The following is a 19,303-nucleotide window of genomic DNA, read 5'->3' on the forward strand; positions in this document are numbered from 1 at the left end:
ATTAATTGGATTTTTGGACAAAAAATTCCAAAACTCACTTCTACTGTAAGAAGCACGGAGCTGTGAAATTGTTGTTTTTTTCTCAGCCTTGAAACTTCCCTCTTTCCTCTCGGGTCATTACTGCCCATAATCATGATTGTGCTGCACAAGAATAGCTGTTCAGTTTCTAAATTCCCAATAAAGCACAGAAGTGGAGCTCATGTTTAAAACACACACTTGGAAACAGGTATGCATGTGCAGATACAAGTGTATTTCCAAATTTCCTTTGTTAAGCTGTGTGCATTACATCCGTGCTCTTTTGTTCACAGCAGGGAATTCTCTGATATCCAGGAATCATTCCAATACAAGCATGTGTGTATGATCATTTTAGAACATCTAACAGAAAAAAACAATTGTTCAAATCTGCATATTCATGATCACTTATGTCATAAATTATTTATAATGTACCTAATAATGTGTATTATTTTTCTTATCTAACATTAAAGACACCAGACACGTTTGTAATTACCCTTCAGTAATCAAACATAAAGAAAAACCTGAATAAATGAATATAAATGGCACAGGGTTATTGAATAGTTAATGAATATGATTTGACATCACAGTAATCTTGCTGCTGTCCAAAAAAAAAACAAAAAGATCTGTACCAGAAAAGGGGCTGAAATGCGTTTTGTAAGCATTCCAGGTCTTAAACATCATATTTTAAACCTAGAAAACATTACATTCCTAAAGGAATAAAACCCAATGAAATTAGAATTGGCCGTTATTTGTACAGTTTTTAAACAGAAAAATAATTTTAAAACACACTTATTAACACAAAAAACCTTTTGTGCTGCATCCTAAATGCACTTTCATATTTAGACGATGATGTAGCTTCTGTTGACCGCCCTGTTTGGAAGTGAGGCATCTTATCTGCAACATAGAGAAAGGATGAGCTTTGTGAAAGTAAACAGACAAAGTGGGTGGATTTTTTTTCTTGTTACCTCTCAGTTCAACACATTTTTTGCCCCAGGATTATGAGACTTCGGTTTTTGCCTTAAAAGAAATAAACAAACCAAGGCTGAGGGATAATAATACAGCACAGCTAATACTACACTGTGATTGATGGCTTTAGTAGTGAGTCATCAAGACGTTGTTTGTGAGCATAAAGTTCCCATAAGAAAATGTGACATTTTACCTAAGTTTTCACTTCTGAGTATTCTGCCATTATAAAAGGTTTGGTGATGTCTGTGGAGGACTTGATCGCTGCATTGTTTCTATATATGAAGTTGGTTGTTTTCGTGACACGGTTGTTTGTCGTCAGAATTTTCTGAATTAGTTTTTGCCACAAGGTGGCCATCAAAATTATGGTAAATTATATGAAGACTGCGTCTTGTTAGAAGTGCTGACAGCATTTCTTCTGAATTTCTCATCCTCACTGGACATATCCCCACACAATTATTTCTTTAACTCAAATTGGAGCTGGACACTTTGCTATCATTACATTGGTGTTGAGTTAATGTGTCATTTATTTAGGCCTGAATTTGGTGTTTCCTATGTAATGTCATCAATCTTAAGCAACCTTAAGTTGAATTTTCAGCTGCCTTGTGTTTTCTTTTTTCTTTCTTCCTTTTTTACATAATTCTGTGTTATGATTTGGGGTTGTTTAGTTTTTGGGTTTTTCTTATATTTGTCTCACAGTTTTTGAATCATGCTTCTGTTTATTATTTTTCTGGTAATGCTTTAGTCTTGTTCATGTTTTGTCAAGTTTGGTTCTTGGTTCTGGTCATGTTTTAGTCTTTTTTTGTATTCAAGAGTCTCTGTTCTTGCTCCAGCCATGCTCCCTCTGTTAATTATCTTTATCCGGTTCACCTGCTCCAAACTAATCTGTCTCCTAGCTCCACCTGGTTTACTCTCCATATATATATATATATATATATATATATATATATGAGCTATAACAACATTTAATTTCCCTTTGGGATTAATAAAGTATTTTTCAATTTGAATTGAATTGAATATACACTCCTGTTCAGTTGTTCATTGGAGAAACATTATTCAAATAATGCTCCTGTCCTGTAGTCACGCCACGCCTGTCTCGCCTGCCTGGCCAAGTCTGTTTTTTGCCTGTTCTGCCTGCCCGTTTGTTGTTTTGTTCCTGCCTCTTCTTAGAGTGAATGTTTGTTAAATACATTTTTTACTTACCGACATGCTGCCTTCTGGTCTGCATTCTGGGATCCTTTATCTCGCTAGCCATAACAGAATTCCGCCAACCTTGGACCCCACGGACAAGCAGAAGGCAGACGCCTTGAATCGCTGGGTTCAGCGTCAGAAGGAGGAGGCTATGAGGAATCTGCCGACCAGTGTTACCAGGTGAGAAATGTAGGATTATCGTAATAGAGACATAAAATTATCGTATTTTGAGGGAAATTATCGTACACTCGTCATAACCAAAATAACAAGCCTGTTGATGCGTTGAATAGCGTCTAACGGGCACTCGCAGCTTTGTGGCATCAGTACGGAATGGATTTATCAACATTTGCAGCCCCACAGTGCTGCCGGGCTCTGCTTCTTCTTCTTTTCTTTTTTGATTTTCCAGGCTCAACCCCCTCCACACGGCGCAGAGGACGTCGTAAGAGGAACGCCCCGGCTCAAGTCATCGGGGTCCCCGGCGACGCCTCTGCTCACGCCACTGAGGGTCTCGGTGACGGCTCAGCTCCTGCTCACGCCACTGAGGGTCTCGGCGACGCCTCAGCTCCTGCTCACGCCACTGAGGGTCTCGGCGACGCCTCAGCTCCTGCGCACGTCACTGAGAGTCCCGCCGACGCCTCAGCTCCCGCTCTTAGTCTGCATGCCTTCCAGGGGTTCAAGGAGCAACTTGTCCTCGTTCTGGCTTCTGAACCCTGCGACGAGGGGTTCGAGGAGGAAGCGCCACCGGACCCTGTTCCTGAGGGGTTTAAGGAACAGTTTGTCCTCGTTCTGGCCTCTGAACCCAGAGATGAGGGGTTCGAGGAGGAAGCGCCGTCGAACCCTGTTCCTGAGGGGTTCAAGGAACAGTTTGTCCTCGTTCTGGTCTCTGAACCCAGATCTGAGGGTTCGCCAGGCTCTGCTTCTGCCTCCGAGGGTTAGCCTGGCTCTGCCTCAGCCTCCGAGGGTTCGCCTGGCTCCACCTCAGCCTCCGAGGGTTCGCCTGGCTCCGCCTCAGCCTCCGAGGGTTCGCCTGACTGCGCCTCAGCATCCGAGGGTTCGCCTGGCTCCGCCTCAGCCTCCGAGGTACATTAGTATTAGAGTAACAGAACACTAGCACTTTAGGTTCTTTCTCCTAACAATATGGCTCTGAGAAAGAATAAAACTCTGAATATACTGTAAAGCAATATACATGCAATGAAATATCCAAACACTATTCCTTATTCAAATACTATTTTACCAGAAATAATCAAACACACACTGGAATAAAGTTTAAACTTCTGAAACATATATTAAACACCATAAAAAATTCACAGAATTATAGCAATATTTCAATCTTTCCAAAACCTATGTAAACTAAAGATGGACTTCAATGTCCACCTAAGCCGGCAAATAATTAACTAAAATATAGTCCGAGAAAATAAACCCCACGTTGCAGGCCTGATATGATGGTGAAGCGTGAACTGTGATACCTTGCTCCAAAAAGAAAATCTTGAACCCTCGTAGAATTTCACCTGTCCTTAGTCCCAGTCAGGAAGAAGATGATGGTGCAGGATGTGGTCAGCTCCTTTACCAGTCTCTCGGTCCACGGGAATCAGCAGGCAGCAGGAAAGTCCAGTGAAGAAGGCCAGTGAAGTTTTCCAGCACAGTCATATACACTATCACTGTAAGCTCATCTCTATGCATTAGGCTTAACTCTGGAAGCTCCCATGACAGAAACATGAGCTAAGTCTTCTTTTGCTAGCCGATTTAGCTTACAGTACTCCCAAGTCCATCCACTTTGTTAATGAATGCTAATGCATTAGCGAGCAATAAATAAAAACTCACGACTACTGTACAGCAAATTCCAGGTTGAAATAATCACAGTAGCTTCAAACAAAAGGGTAGAATTCTGTACACAGACTATCAAGTTGAAAAGTCTAAAATATCAGCAAACACCCGTTTTTAATAACTTTGCCATGTTTCTTTTTTTCAGCACGGTCAAGCTCTCTCTCATGGTGTAGATTACTTCCTGGTCCCGTTGTACTTCCTGGTCCTTGACCAATCACGGACTGGTAAATTTGTTTGGCTCTACACCACTTCCTCTTATAAACATGAGCTCTTCAAAACAAAGTATAATGAAGATTACATTTTTATAAAAAGGTGTTTAACTACATATTTGTAAATTCTTTAACTTCTTATACCATACTATTTAAGTACTTACAAGCACCGTTTTTTAAACTTATTTATAACAATTTTAACATATGTAAGACAACATTTTTAACACAGTCTAAATTATTACTTCTTTCATGAACTTAATTCAGTCCAAAACACCTTTATTTTGGACTGGGTTACATAAAGAATCATTCAAAAAATCCTGGACACAGATGGTGCTCCACATCACCACCAAAGTCTAATCATCTGTTCCTTGTCCTAACACGCGCCCTGTCTGAAAATTTCTTCCAAATCTGTTCATAACGTTTTTAGATATTTTGCAAACAGACAAACACTTACACTCCTTGGTGGAGGTAACTAGCAATAGATCACAAAGAGTAAGACAAATTCTTATAAATAGGCTCAACAAATTAAAAAAAAGTTCATCGAACAGTTTAAAAGCCACAAGCATCATCTCCCCTCATCAGTAGAAAACAACAGATTACAAACTTTTAACCAGAACAAGTCAAACTCCAAGCTGGATGAGAGGAATTGCCAACATGATAAATAGCTGGAAAGACATGAATGTTGGGCTTATAATTGTCTGATGTCACTGAAGTGACATTTTAACCTGGAAAGACTCACATAACGGAGAAACAACAAGAAGACCGTTAAAGAATTTATTAATGAAAGATTATTTCTTTGCTGCTCGGACCCCTTAGGAAGACGTAAACGCTGAGGATGAAGTATAAACATCTTAGGATTATGATTAGGTATGTCTTCCCGCCTTGGATTCGATCCTGATGGTGGCCTTGGTATGGAAGGAGTTCGGAGCCTATGGTGGAGAAGGGGTGGAGGAGGGTCGAAGCTCAGCAGAATAACGGGGTTTTCCATGCAAAGGGTCTTTAAAAGTGATGCCTTGGGAGATGATTGGCCGAGGAGGAGTGCGGACCTGCTGTTGATTGGAGCAGCCAGCGTGGAGTGATTGGATGTGGCAGGTGTTGAGTCTTCCATGTTGAATTTTCGTTTAAACTTCATTTCAACCTGGAAAGACTCACATAACGGAGAAACAATAAGAAGACGGTTAAAGAATTTATTAATGAAAGATTGTTTCTTTGGTGCTCGGATCCCTCCAGCGTGTCCTGGGCCGTCCCCTGGGCCTCCTCCCGGTGGGACGTGCCTGGAACACCTCCCGAGGAAGGCGTCCAGGAGGCATCCGGTATAGATGCCCGAGGCACCTCAACTGGCTCCTCTCGATGTGGAGGAGCAGCAGCTCTACTCCTCACCCTATCTCTAAGGGAGTGCCCGGCCAACCTACGGAGGAAGCTCATTTCAGCCGCTTGTATCCGGGATCACGTTCTTTCGGTCATGACCCAAAGTTCATGGCCATAGGTGAGGGTAGGAACGTAGACCGACCGGTAAATTGAGAGCTTTGCTTTTCGGCTCAGCTCTCTCTTCACAACGGATCGGCACAGTGCCCCCATTACTGTGGCAGCCGCACCAATCCGTCTGTCGATCTCCCGCTCCATTCTTCCCTCACTCGTGAACAAGACCCTGAGATACTTAAACTCCTCTACTTGAGGCAGGAACTCCCCTCCAACCTGAACAGGACAAGCCACCCTTTTCCGGTCGAGTACCATGGCCTCGGACTTGGAGGAGCTGATCCTCATCCCAGCCGCTTCACACTCGGCTGCGAACCGACACAGCGCATGCTGTAGGTCTTGGCTAGAGGGGGCACGCAGGACCACGTCATCCGCAAAAGGAAGAGACGAAATCCACTGGTCCCCAAACCAGACCCCCTCCAGCCCTTGGCTGCATCTATAAATCCTGTCCATAAAAGTAATGAACAGGACCGGTGACAAAGGGCAGCCCTGCCGGAGTCCAACATGCATCGGGAACAGGTCCGACTTAGTGCCAGCAATGCGGACCAAACTCCTGCTCCGCTCGTACAGGGACCGGATGGCCCCTAATAAAGGGCCCCCGATTCCATACTCCTGGAGCACTCCCCACAGGGCATCACGAGGGACACAGTCGTATGCCTTCTCCAGGTCCACAAACTCATGTGAACCGGTTGGGCAAACTCCCATGAACCCACGAGCACCCTGCAGAGGGTATAGAGCTGGTCCAGTGTTCCACGGCCGGGACGAAAACCACACTGCTCCTCCTGAAGCCGAGGTTCGACTATCGGTCGGACTCTCCTCTCCAATACCCTGGCGTAGGCCTTACCAGGGAGGCTGAGGAGTGTGATCCCCCTGTAGTTGGAACACACCCTCCTGTCCCCCTTCTTATGAAGGGGGACCACCACCCCAGTCTGCCAGTCCAGAGGCACTGTCCCCGACCGCTACACAATGTTGAAGAGGCGTGTCAACCATGACAGCCCTACAACATCCAGAGACTTGAGGTACTCAGGGCGGATCTCATCCAACCCCGAAGCCTTGCCACCGTGGAGCTTTTTAACCACCTCGGTGACTTCAGCCTGGGTGATGAAAGAGTCCAACCCCGAGTCCCCAGCCTCTGTTTCCACCACGGAATGCGTGATGGCAGGATTGAGGAGATCCTCAAAGTACTCCTTCCACCGCCTGATAATGTCCTTAGTTGAGGTCTCCCACCCTCACTATAAACAGTGTTGGCGAAGCACTGCTTCCCCCTCCTGAGGTGCCGGACGGTTTGCCAGAATCGCTTCGAGGCCAACCGGTAGTCCTTCTCCATGGCCTCACCGAACTCCTCCCAGGCCCGTGTTTTTGCCTCTTCCACAGCCCGGGCCGCAGCACGCTTGGCCTCATGGTACCCGTCAGCCGCCTCAGGAGTCCCACAAGCCAACCACAGCCGATAGGACTCCTTCTTCAGCTTGACAGCATCCCTTACTGCCGGTGTCCACCACCGGGTTCTGGGATTGCCGCCGCGACAGGCACCGCAGACCTTACGGCCGCAGCTACGGGCAGCAGCATCGACAATAGATGCGGAGAACATGGTCCACTCGGACTCTATGTCTCCAACATCCCCCGGGATCTGGTCGAAGCTCTCCCGGAGGTGGGAGTTGAATACATCCCTGGCCGAGGGCTCTGCCAGGCGTTCCCAGCAGACCCTCACTATGCGCTTGGGCCTGCCAAGTCTGTCCGGCTTTCTCCTCCTCCAGCGGATCCAACTCACCACCAGGTGGTGATCAGTGGACAGCTCAGCCCCTCTCTTCACACGAGTGTCCAAAACATGCGGCCGAAGGTCTGATGATACGACAACAAAGTCGATCATCGACCTCCTGCCTAGGGTGTCTTGGTGCCAAGTGCACTGATGGACACCCTTATGTTTGAACATGGTGTTTGTTATGGACAATCCGTGACTAGCACAGAAGTCCAATAACAAAACACCACTCGGATTCAGATTGGGGAGGCCATTCCTCCCGATCACGCCTCTCCAGGTGTCACTGTCGTTCCCCACGTGGGCGTTGAAGTCCCCCAGCAGAATAATGGAGTCCCCGGGAGGGGCCCTATCCAGCATCCCCGACAGGTACGCCAAGAAGGCTGGGTACTCTGCACTACCACTCGGCCCGTAGGCTGAAATGATAGTCAGAGACTTCTCCCCAACCCGAAGGCGCAGGGATACGACCCTCTCATCCACTGGGGTAAACCCCAACACGAGACGGCTGAGCTGGGGGGCCACAAGCAAACCCACACCAGCCCTCTCCCCGTGGGCCACTCCAGAGTAGAAGAGAGTCCAACCCCTCTCAAGGAGATGGGTTCCAGAGCCCACGCTGTGCGTGGAGGCGAGCCCGACTATTTCTAGTTGATATCTCTCGACCTTCCGCACAAGCTCAGGCTCCTTCCCCCCCAGTGAGGTGACATTCCACATCCCTAGAGCCAGCCTAAGCATCCGGGGATCAGGCCGCTGAGGTCTCCACCTTCGTCCGCCACCCAATCCTCTTTGCACCGGTCCCTCACGGTTCCCCCTGCAGGTGTTGGGCCCACTGGGGGATGGCCTCGCGTCTCTCGTTCAGGCTTGGCCCGGCCGGGTCCCGTGAGGAGCAACCCGGCCACCAGGCGCTCTCCGACGAGTCCCGACCCCAGGCCTGGCTCCAGGGTGGGAACTTGGCTCCGCCGTACCGGGCGACGTCACGTGCCTCGATATTTTGGTCCTCATGAGGGATTCTATTTGATATATTTATGTTAAAGGCACAAAATAGAGAGCGAATATCTTTGCTTTAGCGAAGTCTCAGAAAGCATTGCTGCCGCTCAGAGTGGGTTTGCTCCTTTTTGTAATACCACCATGTGAGCAGTAGACATCAGCTGATGAAAGGACCAGCCACTGGACCGGCGGTGTCCTCTGGCATTGCTATGAAGCAGATCTACTTTGTGTATGTTATTGTGCCTTGCTGGTTGCGCATGTTTCTGGTGAGCGAGAGAAACAGCATGCCAGGCAGTTGCCGTTTGCTGAAAAACGCTAGATACTAAACATGGCTGAAACAAGGACCAAATCCTCAAGTAGCTTCCTGCAACATATGCAAGAAGGACCTGCAGCTTTTCACAATGGGAGAGTTGGTGCTTTGGAGCCATGCAAGCCATAGTGGGAGGGATCTTAAATTTAAGCTAGTTTACAACTTTGCTGGTAAATTGTAAATTGATTGTTTGAAGGATGGATTGAGCTCGAGTTTTATGTAATTTACTGTACTTTAAAATGTGCACTGACAAAACATTTTTATTGAAAACACTAGTAAAGGTGGTTAGCTAATGGTTTTTTCATACAAAAAGTAAGTGTGGCTGGGCAATGTACCGTGCTGTATCTGATGTCTTTTGGGCTCCTTCTGCCTATAAGTCCATTTGAGTGTATGCGTGCATAATAATATGCACGCATACACCAATCTAAACTGTGGCAAAATATAACTGTGTTGTAATTAATCAAACAATATCAAAAAAATGGGTTCCCTGACATCACTCTACAACCCCCAATCGCATGATGCTGTCTTAGAAAACGAGGGAAGACCCGTTGAGAGAGAGATTGATGAGATGTACAGCTGATAGAATTATAACCTGCAGAGCTCCATATAAATACAAATCTTCCTCTTACATGTGCTATGTTTTCCCTCTGGATATCAAATATAATGACCAGGGAATTCATCCCAGTACAGAAAACAGCTTGCGGCCATCCAGAAAACCTTTCACTAAAAGTAATCATTATACAAGAACCTGTACATATTAAACCCTATTAAGCAGTATGGCCCTTCTGTGAGGAATACTCTGATATAAAGAGAGTTTTTTTACATTGAAAATGAAGCCACATTTCTGTCCTCAAACGTTATTTCAAATAAAATTTCCAAAAATAACTTTAGTTATGCTGTGGCTCTCTGTCCTAATGCAACCAAGCCATCTTTTTAATTTACCGCATCCAGTCTGAGTCAGCTTAAAAGCAGCATTAGAGGCTGCCTTTGTGAGTCCATTTTAATTGTTACATTAACTGCTGTGCATGCCCAGAAGGGAGCGCTGTTGAGTAATTGTTATAGAGCTACGCTAAACTCTATAGTTTCCATGTTGCTTTAAAGAGTTAAAATCATTCCTAAATGTCCAAAATATATTAGGTAGACATGCCTTGATGTTGAAAATTTATTTTTGCTAGGGTAAGCATTACATACCCTACCTATGCTGCAGCACCATTTTTCATTTGAGCATGTTCATGCACAGCATTTGCCCCATAAAACCCACTATGCTCCATAATACAGGTCCTTCTCAAAATATTAGCATATTGTGATAAAGTTCATTATTTTCCATAATGTCATAATGAAAATTTAACATTCATATATTTTAGATTCATTGCACACTAACTGAAATATTTCAGGTCTTTTATTGTCTTAATACGGATGATTTTGGCATACAGCTCATGAAAACCCAAAATTCCTATCTCACAAAATTAGCATATCATTAAAAGGATCTCTAAACAAGCTATGAACCTAATCATCTGAATCAACGAGTTAACTCTAAACACCTGCAAAAGATTCCTGAGGCCTTTAAAACTCCCAGCCTGGTTCATCACTCAAAACCCCAATCATGGGTAAGACTGCCGACCTGACTGCTGTCCAGAAGGCCACTATTGACACCCTCAAGCAAGAGGGTAAGACACAGAAAGAAATTTCTGAATGAATAGGCTGTTCCCAGAGTGCTGTATCAAGGCACCTCAGTGGGAAGTCTGTGGGAAGGAAAAAGTGTGGCAGAAAACGCTGCACAACGAGAAGAGGTGACCGGACTCTGAGGAAGATTGTGGAGAAGGGCCGATTCCAGACCTTGGGGGACCTGCGGAAGCAGTGGACTGAGTCTGGAGTAGAAACATCCAGAACCACCGTGCACAGGCGTGTGCAGGAAATGGGCTACAGGTGCCACATTCCCCAGGACAAGCCACTTTTGAACCAGAAACAGCGGCAGAAGCGCCTGACCCGGGCTACAGAGAAGCAGCACTGGACTGTTGCTCAGTGGTCCAAAGTACTTTTTTCGAATGAAAGCAAATTTTGCATGTCATTCGGAAATCAAGGTGCCAGAGTCTGGAGGAAGACTGGGGAGAAGGAAATGCCAAAATGCCAGAAGTCCAGTGTCAAGTACCCACAGTCAGTGATGGTCTGGGGTGCCGTGTCAGCTGCTGGTGTTGGTCCACTGTGTTTTATCAAGGGCAGGGTCAATGCAGCTAGCTATCAGGAGATTTTGGAGCACTTCATGCTTCCATCTGCTGAAAAGCTTTATGGAGATGAAGATTTCATTTTTCAGCACGACCTGGCACCTGCTCACAGTGCCAAAACCACTGGTAAATGGTTTACTGACCATGGTATCACTGTGCTCAATTGGCCTGCCAACTCTCCTGACCTGAACCCCATAGAGAATCTGTCGGATATTGTGAAGAGAACGTTGAGAGTCTCAAGACCCAACACTCTGGATGAGCTAAGGGCCGCTATCGAAGCATCCGGGGCCTCCATAAGACCTCAGCAGTGCCACAGGCTGATTGCCTCCATGCCACGCCGCATTGAAGCAGTCATTTCTGCAAAAGGATTCCCGACCAAGTATTGAGTGCATAATTGTACATGATTATTTAAAGGTTGACGTTTTTTGTATTAAAAACACTTTTCTTTTATTGGTCGGATGAAATATGCTAATTTTGTGAGATAGGAATTTTGGGTTTTCATGAGCTGTATGCCAAAATCATCCGTATTAAGACAATAAAAGACCTGAAATATTTCAGTTAGTGTGCAATGAATCTAAAATATATGAATGTTAAATTTTCATCATTACATTATGGAAAATAATGAACTTTATCACAATATGCTAATATTTTGAGAAGGACCTGTATGTTTTTGCCATGGGTGACCGTTCATCATGTAACGAGTATCCAAGGCTGGGTTTTGCATATTGTGAAAACCAAGGAATTCCCAAGCCACCAATGAAACGTGATATCTCTAACAAACACTGGGCTGATTTCTCTTCCTGGTGAAGCCCCCCCTACATCTTAAAAACCTCCATTGGAGAGTATCCAGGCATTCGGCACCTTTTCATGTGCTGCAAACCAACAAAACCTGTTGCCTTTTTAAGTGGCAAAGGAGCACCAAGCTCTTCACCCAATTGCTAAGGTTCTATCCAGCCACCCTTATTAACATTACAATCATGTTATTTTGGCCTGTTCATTATGACAGGGGAGGTGTTTGTAGATTTCTCTTTTAACTGAAAGCCTCTCCAGATCCTGCCCCATTCTGCCTCCTGATCTTCATTTTCAACCCCCACTCATGAATAACACTCGGAGATACTAAAACTCCTCCGTCTGTGGCAGTAACTACCTGTAGTTCTCAGCTCCTTTTCAAGCTATATGGGCCATATGGTAGTTTGTCTTTTTCACAAATTAGTAAGAAAATCTCACTATATTTCAGGAAAACAGCCCATTTTAGCAGTCATCATAGATGATCTTTCCTCCAGATGATCTTTTCTCCAGAGTAGTATTTTATCCATCTGACAAATGCTGAGTCCATTATATTTATTCCCTTTTAAGCATTGTTTTGGTCCCCAAAGAAAACACCTGCCTTATCAGCTGAAAAACACACCTGTTCCTCTCTAACTCTGCATTCCTACTGTTTGGTTCTGAGCGAGTAGTAGACAGAAGGCTTTCTTTAGAAGGTTTTCTTTAAAACAACTCTCTGCTGTTGCTCAAAATGATGGGATGAGCTGTGAGAATGTACCTAAGGTAAAGCAGTGTGCTGTGATGCTGATGATCAAGCTGACATGTGCTTTAATGCTCCATGAGATCGCAGAGAGCAGCTAACAATATAAACAATTCATGCCTAATGCTACCTTTTACTTTGACCTTGTCCCAGTATAATTTCTATGATCTGCTGTATACAGAAATACTTCAAAATTTATATCAACCAATTTACCAACACATTATGAAGTTAGTTATTCAGAAGAAGGACTTAGGGAATCACAGATATTTAACATGAACAACTCTATTTTATGGGCTGAAATGCAATTGATGTAGTAAGCATACCCATAAATAAAATTTTAATTGTTAATAATTTGTAGAGAATCCTTTGAAGTCTAGATCTCATTGACATCAAAGACTGTATTTTGTCCTTTGTGATGCCCAGCCAGGCCTGTTTGATCAGTTTTGGATTAGGTGATTTACACAGTCATTCCAAATATCCTGTTGCTTTGCCTTATAACTTAAATCAATAAATCATGGTTTGTTTTGTTGTGTGTTTGGTTACCATCCATTCAGACTGTATAGTTCTGTCAAATCAGTTTAAATTTCAGCCAACACGCATGATTCAGGTCAGAAATGTTTTCTGGTTTCTGTAACATCATTAATAAAAACCTGCCATAACAGTTTAGCTGTTGTTCAGATCCAGCTTTTAAAGGTTTTTAATTTTTAGTCTGAACTTAGGGTACTGTGAGTTGTTTTATTTTTTTCATATACTGATCTTTGCAATCTTTGAAATGTGATGTTGTGAGGATTATTTAAATATTTTATTATTTTATTTATTGAGCCTTTTTCAATTGAAAATGAATCTTAACATATAAAGTGTCCATGGTTGTCTATATTAAAAATGGGTTAAATTTAGTCTAAAGATTTACATGTTGTTCCATCCATCCATCCATCCATCCATCCATCCATCCATCATCTATACCCATTTATCCTTAGGAGGACTGGTTTCAGTTGTTATTGGTTATTGGGTGAGAGGCAGGTTACACTTTAGACAGATTTTGATTTCAAATTAAGTTGACTGTATTTGCATTATACTATTGTGCACTTAGCAATGAATGACCTCCAGCTGGTAGATAATATTTATTGGATCCGCATTACCCAATTTCTATATTGTAGACTAGGACTGGGCTAGATTAAATTACATGCCGCTCAAAATCTTAACCTGTAACTAATTCTGCCTAAATATATGTGTTATTTTTCTAATATGTCCTTTAAACCCTGAGTGTATGCATTACAGTCTGAGTGTTTATATTCATTTTAGAATCAGGTGGAAGCCAAATAATATCCCTTAAAAAAACGGTCAGTGGCTGAATCTTTTTATTCTTAGCTCCTGTATTTTTGCTGTATTTAAGGATTAGAGTCTCTCCTTTTTCATGCTGTCTTTTTTTCCACACAAATAAATGGAATCTGAAGTAATTTCCATTGACAGACAACAGATCTCAAACAGCTGCGGCCCACAACGGGCTGCCATATTTGTCAAGAACACCGGGGAGCATAAATCATTCAAGGTCTGGGGTCTCAGTGGAACAAGTCATTATTTTCATGTTTACTGGAAAAGCCTGATAAAATTCCTCTGTGCTGTGGGCTTGCATTGTTGTCTAGAAACTGTTGCAATTGGCAACATATTCCTTCATAAACATACATCCTGCTGCTGCAAACATTCAGACTAGATGCACAGATGAGTCTACCACTAAACCGATTCCCGGTTCAATTGACTTCTGTACAAAATTAAAGTTCACAGTGATTATCAAAATATTCTTAGCCTCTCTGTGGAATGCTCCCGTTGGAATGCAGTAGAGTGCCATGCAAAAGGATTCGTACCCATTGAAATTTTCACATTACAACCACAAACTTTAACATATTTTATTAGGATTTTATATGATATACTAACAAAAGAAATAACATAATTGTTAAGGGGTAGGAAAATAATACACAATATTGTTAAGTTTATGTAACTGAAAATCTGAAGTAGTGTGTACTTTTAATCAGCCCTCTTTACTTGAATACCCCTAAAGAAAATGTATTGCAAACAACTACTATTAGAAGTAGTCAGTTTAGTAAAGTAAATAAAATTTAGAGCAGGGTTACGCCATAAAACAATTTTCCAAGCTTCTTACAGACCACTATTAAATCTTTCTTTTACAAATAAAAAGATTATAGCACAACAGCCACACCAACAAAACTAGGCCATCCAGGTAAACAGACAGGCTGGACAAGGAAAGCAGTAATCAGTGAGGCCTATGGAGAACACTGGAAATGCTGCAGATATTCACAGCTCATGTGGGAGAATCTATTAATCAGACAACTATTAATTGCAGATTCTACAAGTCTGGCTTATAAGAAGGCAAAGAGAAAGTTATTGTTGAAAAAGTCCATTAGAAATCTGCTGTTTGCAGTTTGCCAAAAGTCATGTAGGGAACACAACAAACATGTGAAGCAAGCTACTCTGGTCAGATGAGACCAAATTTGAACTGTTTGGCCTACATGGAAAATACTATGCTTGGAAAAGAAGTAACACTGCACATTACCCTCAAGACACTATTCCCACTATGAAACATGATGATGGCAGCATCATCCTGTGGGGATGCTGTTTGTAAGAGGCAGAAATTTACCTTCCATTAGGACAGATACCTCAAACAAATAGCCACAATGAGATGCAGATCTGTCAGATGAAATTCAAATGAAATGCAAAGAAATGTGTAGCTGTAGTATCCAAATTTGACGTGCAAAAAGTATAAATAATATTGCAAGGCATGGTAATACCCTATCATTTTTAATTTAAAGGTTAGTTTCTTGGAACGTCATTTCCTGGAACATACAGGTTGCTTTCTAAGAATTTACGATGCACACTAGAGCTGACAAGTTATTTTGAACACAATTTTTGTCTTCAGCTTACAGGTTAACATAACCTACAGGTGATCTTTCACAGCTTTAGAAAGTAACCTGTAAGATTAAGAAAGAAACCTATAGGTTTCATAAAAGTAACCTAGAATATCTGAAAAGTACCAGATTATGAGTCACCTTATACAAAATACAAATAAACTGTAGATTCTGGGAGACAACGGGTAAATTTTCGGAAGGCACTCCAAAAGTCCCAGGAAAGTGACCTGTAAGTTGCATAAAGTAACTTGTAAAAAATTGACCCATATTCACAGAGATTCTTAGTCCTCTCAGAGAGCTCCTAATTTAGCCTAAAGATTCCTGGCAGAGTAGGTCAGAGTAGCAGAGCCTGCTGTTGGCACAGCTGGTGGAGAAGAAGAGAGGAGTGTTGATGGCTGCTGACATCATGTACAATACAACAAATACTTATTCATCTTATTTACATCTTCCTTCTGTGTATATACTGTTTAGATTATTTTACTTTCTCTAAAAGTGTGTTTTATGTATATATACACTCACCAGACACTTTATTAGGTAGACCTGTCCAACTGCTTATTAACGTAAATTTCTAATCAGCCAATCACATGGCAGCAACTCAATGCATGTAGGCATGTAGACATGGTCAAGATCTGCTGCAGTTCAAACCAAGCATCAGAATGGGGAAGAAAGGTGATTTAAGTGTCTTTGTACATGGCATGGTTGTTGGTGCCAGATGGGCTGGTTTGAGTATTTCAGAAACGTCTGATCTACTGGGATTGTCACACACTACCATCTCTAGGGTTTACAAAGAATGGTCCGAAAAAGAGAAAATATCCAGTGAGCGGCGGTTCTGTGGGTGCAAATGCCTTGTTGATGCCAGAGGTCAGAGGAGAATGGCCAGACTGGTTCGAGCTGATAGAAAGGCAACAGTAACTCAAATAACCACTCGTTACAACCAAGGCATGCAGAAGAGCATCTCTGAACGCACAACACGTCGAACCTTGAGGCGGATGGGCTACAGGAGCAGAAGACCACAACAGGTGCCACTCCTGTCAGCTAAGAACAGGAAACTGAGGCTACAATTCACTCCGGCTCACCAAAATTGGACAATAGAAGATTGGAAAAACGTTGCCTGGTTTGATGAGTCTCGATTTCTGCTGCGACATTCAGATGGTTGGGTCAGAATTTGACATCAACAACATGAAAGCATGGATCCATCCTGTCTTATATCAACGGTTCAGGCGAGTGGTGGTGATGTAATGGTGTAGGGGATATTTTCTTGGCACACTTTGGGCCCCTTAATACTAATTGAGCATCGTGTTAATGCCACAGCCTACCTGAGTATTGTTGCTGACCATGTCCGTCCCTTTATGACCACAGTGTACCCATCTTCTGATGGTTACTTCCAGCAGGATAACGCGCCATGTCATAAAGCACGAATCATCTCAGACTGGTTTCTTGAACATGACAATAAAGTGGCCGGTGAGTGTAATTTTTTTATTTAAATTTTATTTTTGAAAGCATTCTACAGTCTGTAAATAATGTTGAAATTGTTCTGTATTATTTTGTTTGTAAATCTTTTCACTTAATATTCATGGTTATTCATTAATGTTTCTATTATTTGTTTATCCTTCCTAATATTACCTTACCAAAGGTGACCCTTAATCGTGTCCTCCTGCTGAAACTATTTAATTTCCCCCTTGAATGATGATAAGGTTAATCTTATCTTTATATTAATAATTGTATGATTGTCATTGAAGTTTATGTGCTCATTTACTTGACTGTTTAGGGGGTGGATCCCTACACCATCGTGCCAGTAGCATTTTATTAATTCACTGTTGTTCATTGTATGAAGAATATCTCTCCTTTTTCTTCTTTGCTTAAGACTCTTGGCCTCAAAAAAGCTCTCCTCACTACTCTTCACAGGTTTTCACCTTAGGAGCTCTCTTAAGACCTAAGGAGCTTAGTGAATAACTTTTACCATACCGAGGTAAAATTCTAAGAAAAATCTTAAAATTCAAGAAATTCTGAGATTTTTTTTACTTTTAGATTTTGGATTCTTTGTGAATAGAGGCCCAGGAAAGTAACAGGTTAGAAGCCACTTCATTAATAAGACTGGCAAGTAAAGGTAATCTGTGATGGAAAAACAAGTGAAACATTTTTTTGAAGGGACCTGTAAGTTCCATTGAGTAACCTGTTGTGGCCACAACATGACATGTAGATTCTTGGAAAGCAACCTGTATGTTCTGGAAAGTGCAAGGTTACAAGTTGCCTAATAAAAGACCGCATCCTGAAAGTAGCCTGGCAGTTCATGGAAAGTATTCCTTTGAGTTCTGTTTAACCTTTTAGGATACAAAATCTTAAAGTATGAGCTGCAAAATGAATTGCAAGGTTATTTATGGATTTGTTATATGTGAGCTGCAAACGAGACTTTATATTTTGATATGAAAATATATTTCCAAATTTAAAATTCAGTGGCTTATTAAAAGTTATGTCAAAACAAAAATTCATGCTGCTAATGAACTCTATTAAAGTTTTTTTTTAAAGAAATACACCTCTAGAGCTTCTGGTCATTTTTTGCCTGAATAAGCTCACATTCTTTAAAAATGAACTCTTAGGGTTATCTCTTTATGTGTGTAACAGAAGTGACATTGTTAACTCATCTCTCTGAGCACGCACACACACACACACACACACACACACACCGTCACATACAGTGCTTGTTGTAAGTGGATAACGAGGACGACACCTGAGGTGCTGAAATAATTGAAGCTGTTTGATGTCACATCAAATACCCTTCACACACATACACACAGTTTGACACGAATTGCAACACACTTGTAATTATGATGAACATTAAAACACACACAAACCAGCAGGATCATATCTGCCGTGCTGGATACAAGTGATCTGCTGTGCTTTCCATGGACATCCTACAGACACGGATGTAACGAGGCCTGACAGGAACGCGTAACAATATGAGCTTATGTTTTTATGAAATTAAAGACTTTACAAGTAGAGTGATATGCCTCTGTTTTAACTTACACCTTTGAACTTTGTAGCTGGGAGACAAGTGTACATAATTGCTGCAGCTGTCTGAAGGAGTCTAACTTAAATCTCAAATGACTCACAAATTACAGCATATTTGATTCTGAATTTCATTTAACTTCTTCCAATCCTGGCTCCATCTCAAGATGGAGCCAGGATTGGAGAGTTATGCAGCTAATTCTCAGTTAAAATTAAAGCAGTGATTAGTTGTCTTTACAATGCCTGTTGTTCTGTTTCTATTTTGTTTACCGTACAACCTTCTCTGCCCCCAAATATCTCTAAATTTCCCTTAATTTTTCCAGGCAAACACTGTTAGGATTGCATTAAATTGTAAATTAAGACTTTTACTTCATTATTTTGAAGGGAGGTGGCAGTGCAAATTAGGATGAAGGTGGTTTTAGGGTTGCCCTTCCTCTTTGATTGCGCCTACCGTAAATGGTCCAATTTGAAGGTCATTTGGTCCACATGAATACCATCAGTGTATATGATTCAGTTTGCAAAGACCTCATATACAGGTCCTTCTCAAAATATTAGCATATTGTGATAAAGTTCATTATTTTCCATAATGTCATGATGAAAATTTAACATTCCTATATTTTAGATTCATTGCACACTAACTGAAATATTTCAGGTCTTTTATTGTCTTAATACAGATGATTTTGGCATACAGCTCATGAAAACCCAAAATTCCTATCTCACAAAATTAGCATATTTCATCCGACCAATAAAAGAAAAGTGTTTTTAATACAAAAAACGTCAACCTTCAAATAATCATGTACAGTTATGCACTCAATACTTGGTCGGGAATCCTTTTGCAGAAATGACTGCTTCAATGCGGCGTGGCATGGAGGCAATCAGCCTGTGGCACTGCTGAGGTCTTATG

The 19,303-nt window shown here is 42.2% G+C and overlaps 1 long non-coding RNA gene across 2 annotated transcripts; it reads right to left on the minus strand.

The window, feature by feature from the left end:
* Nucleotides 1–229: 229 nt before the first annotated feature.
* On the minus strand, nucleotides 230–3,773 carry LOC124860662. Of its 2 annotated transcripts, XR_007036409.1 has the most exons (4): nucleotides 3,636–3,773; nucleotides 2,182–2,329; nucleotides 981–1,032; nucleotides 230–909 (listed from the first exon to the last, which is right to left on the minus strand). It is a non-coding gene; the product is annotated as an uncharacterized LOC124860662 (long non-coding RNA). The 2 variants fall into 2 exon arrangements; XR_007036408.1 differs by lacking the exon at nucleotides 981–1,032.
* Between the last annotated feature and the right edge of the window lie 15,530 nt (nucleotides 3,774–19,303).

The sequence above is a fragment of the Girardinichthys multiradiatus genome, chromosome 23 (assembly GCF_021462225.1).
Source record: "Girardinichthys multiradiatus isolate DD_20200921_A chromosome 23, DD_fGirMul_XY1, whole genome shotgun sequence".
Taxonomy (NCBI): Eukaryota; Metazoa; Chordata; class Actinopteri; order Cyprinodontiformes; family Goodeidae; genus Girardinichthys; species Girardinichthys multiradiatus.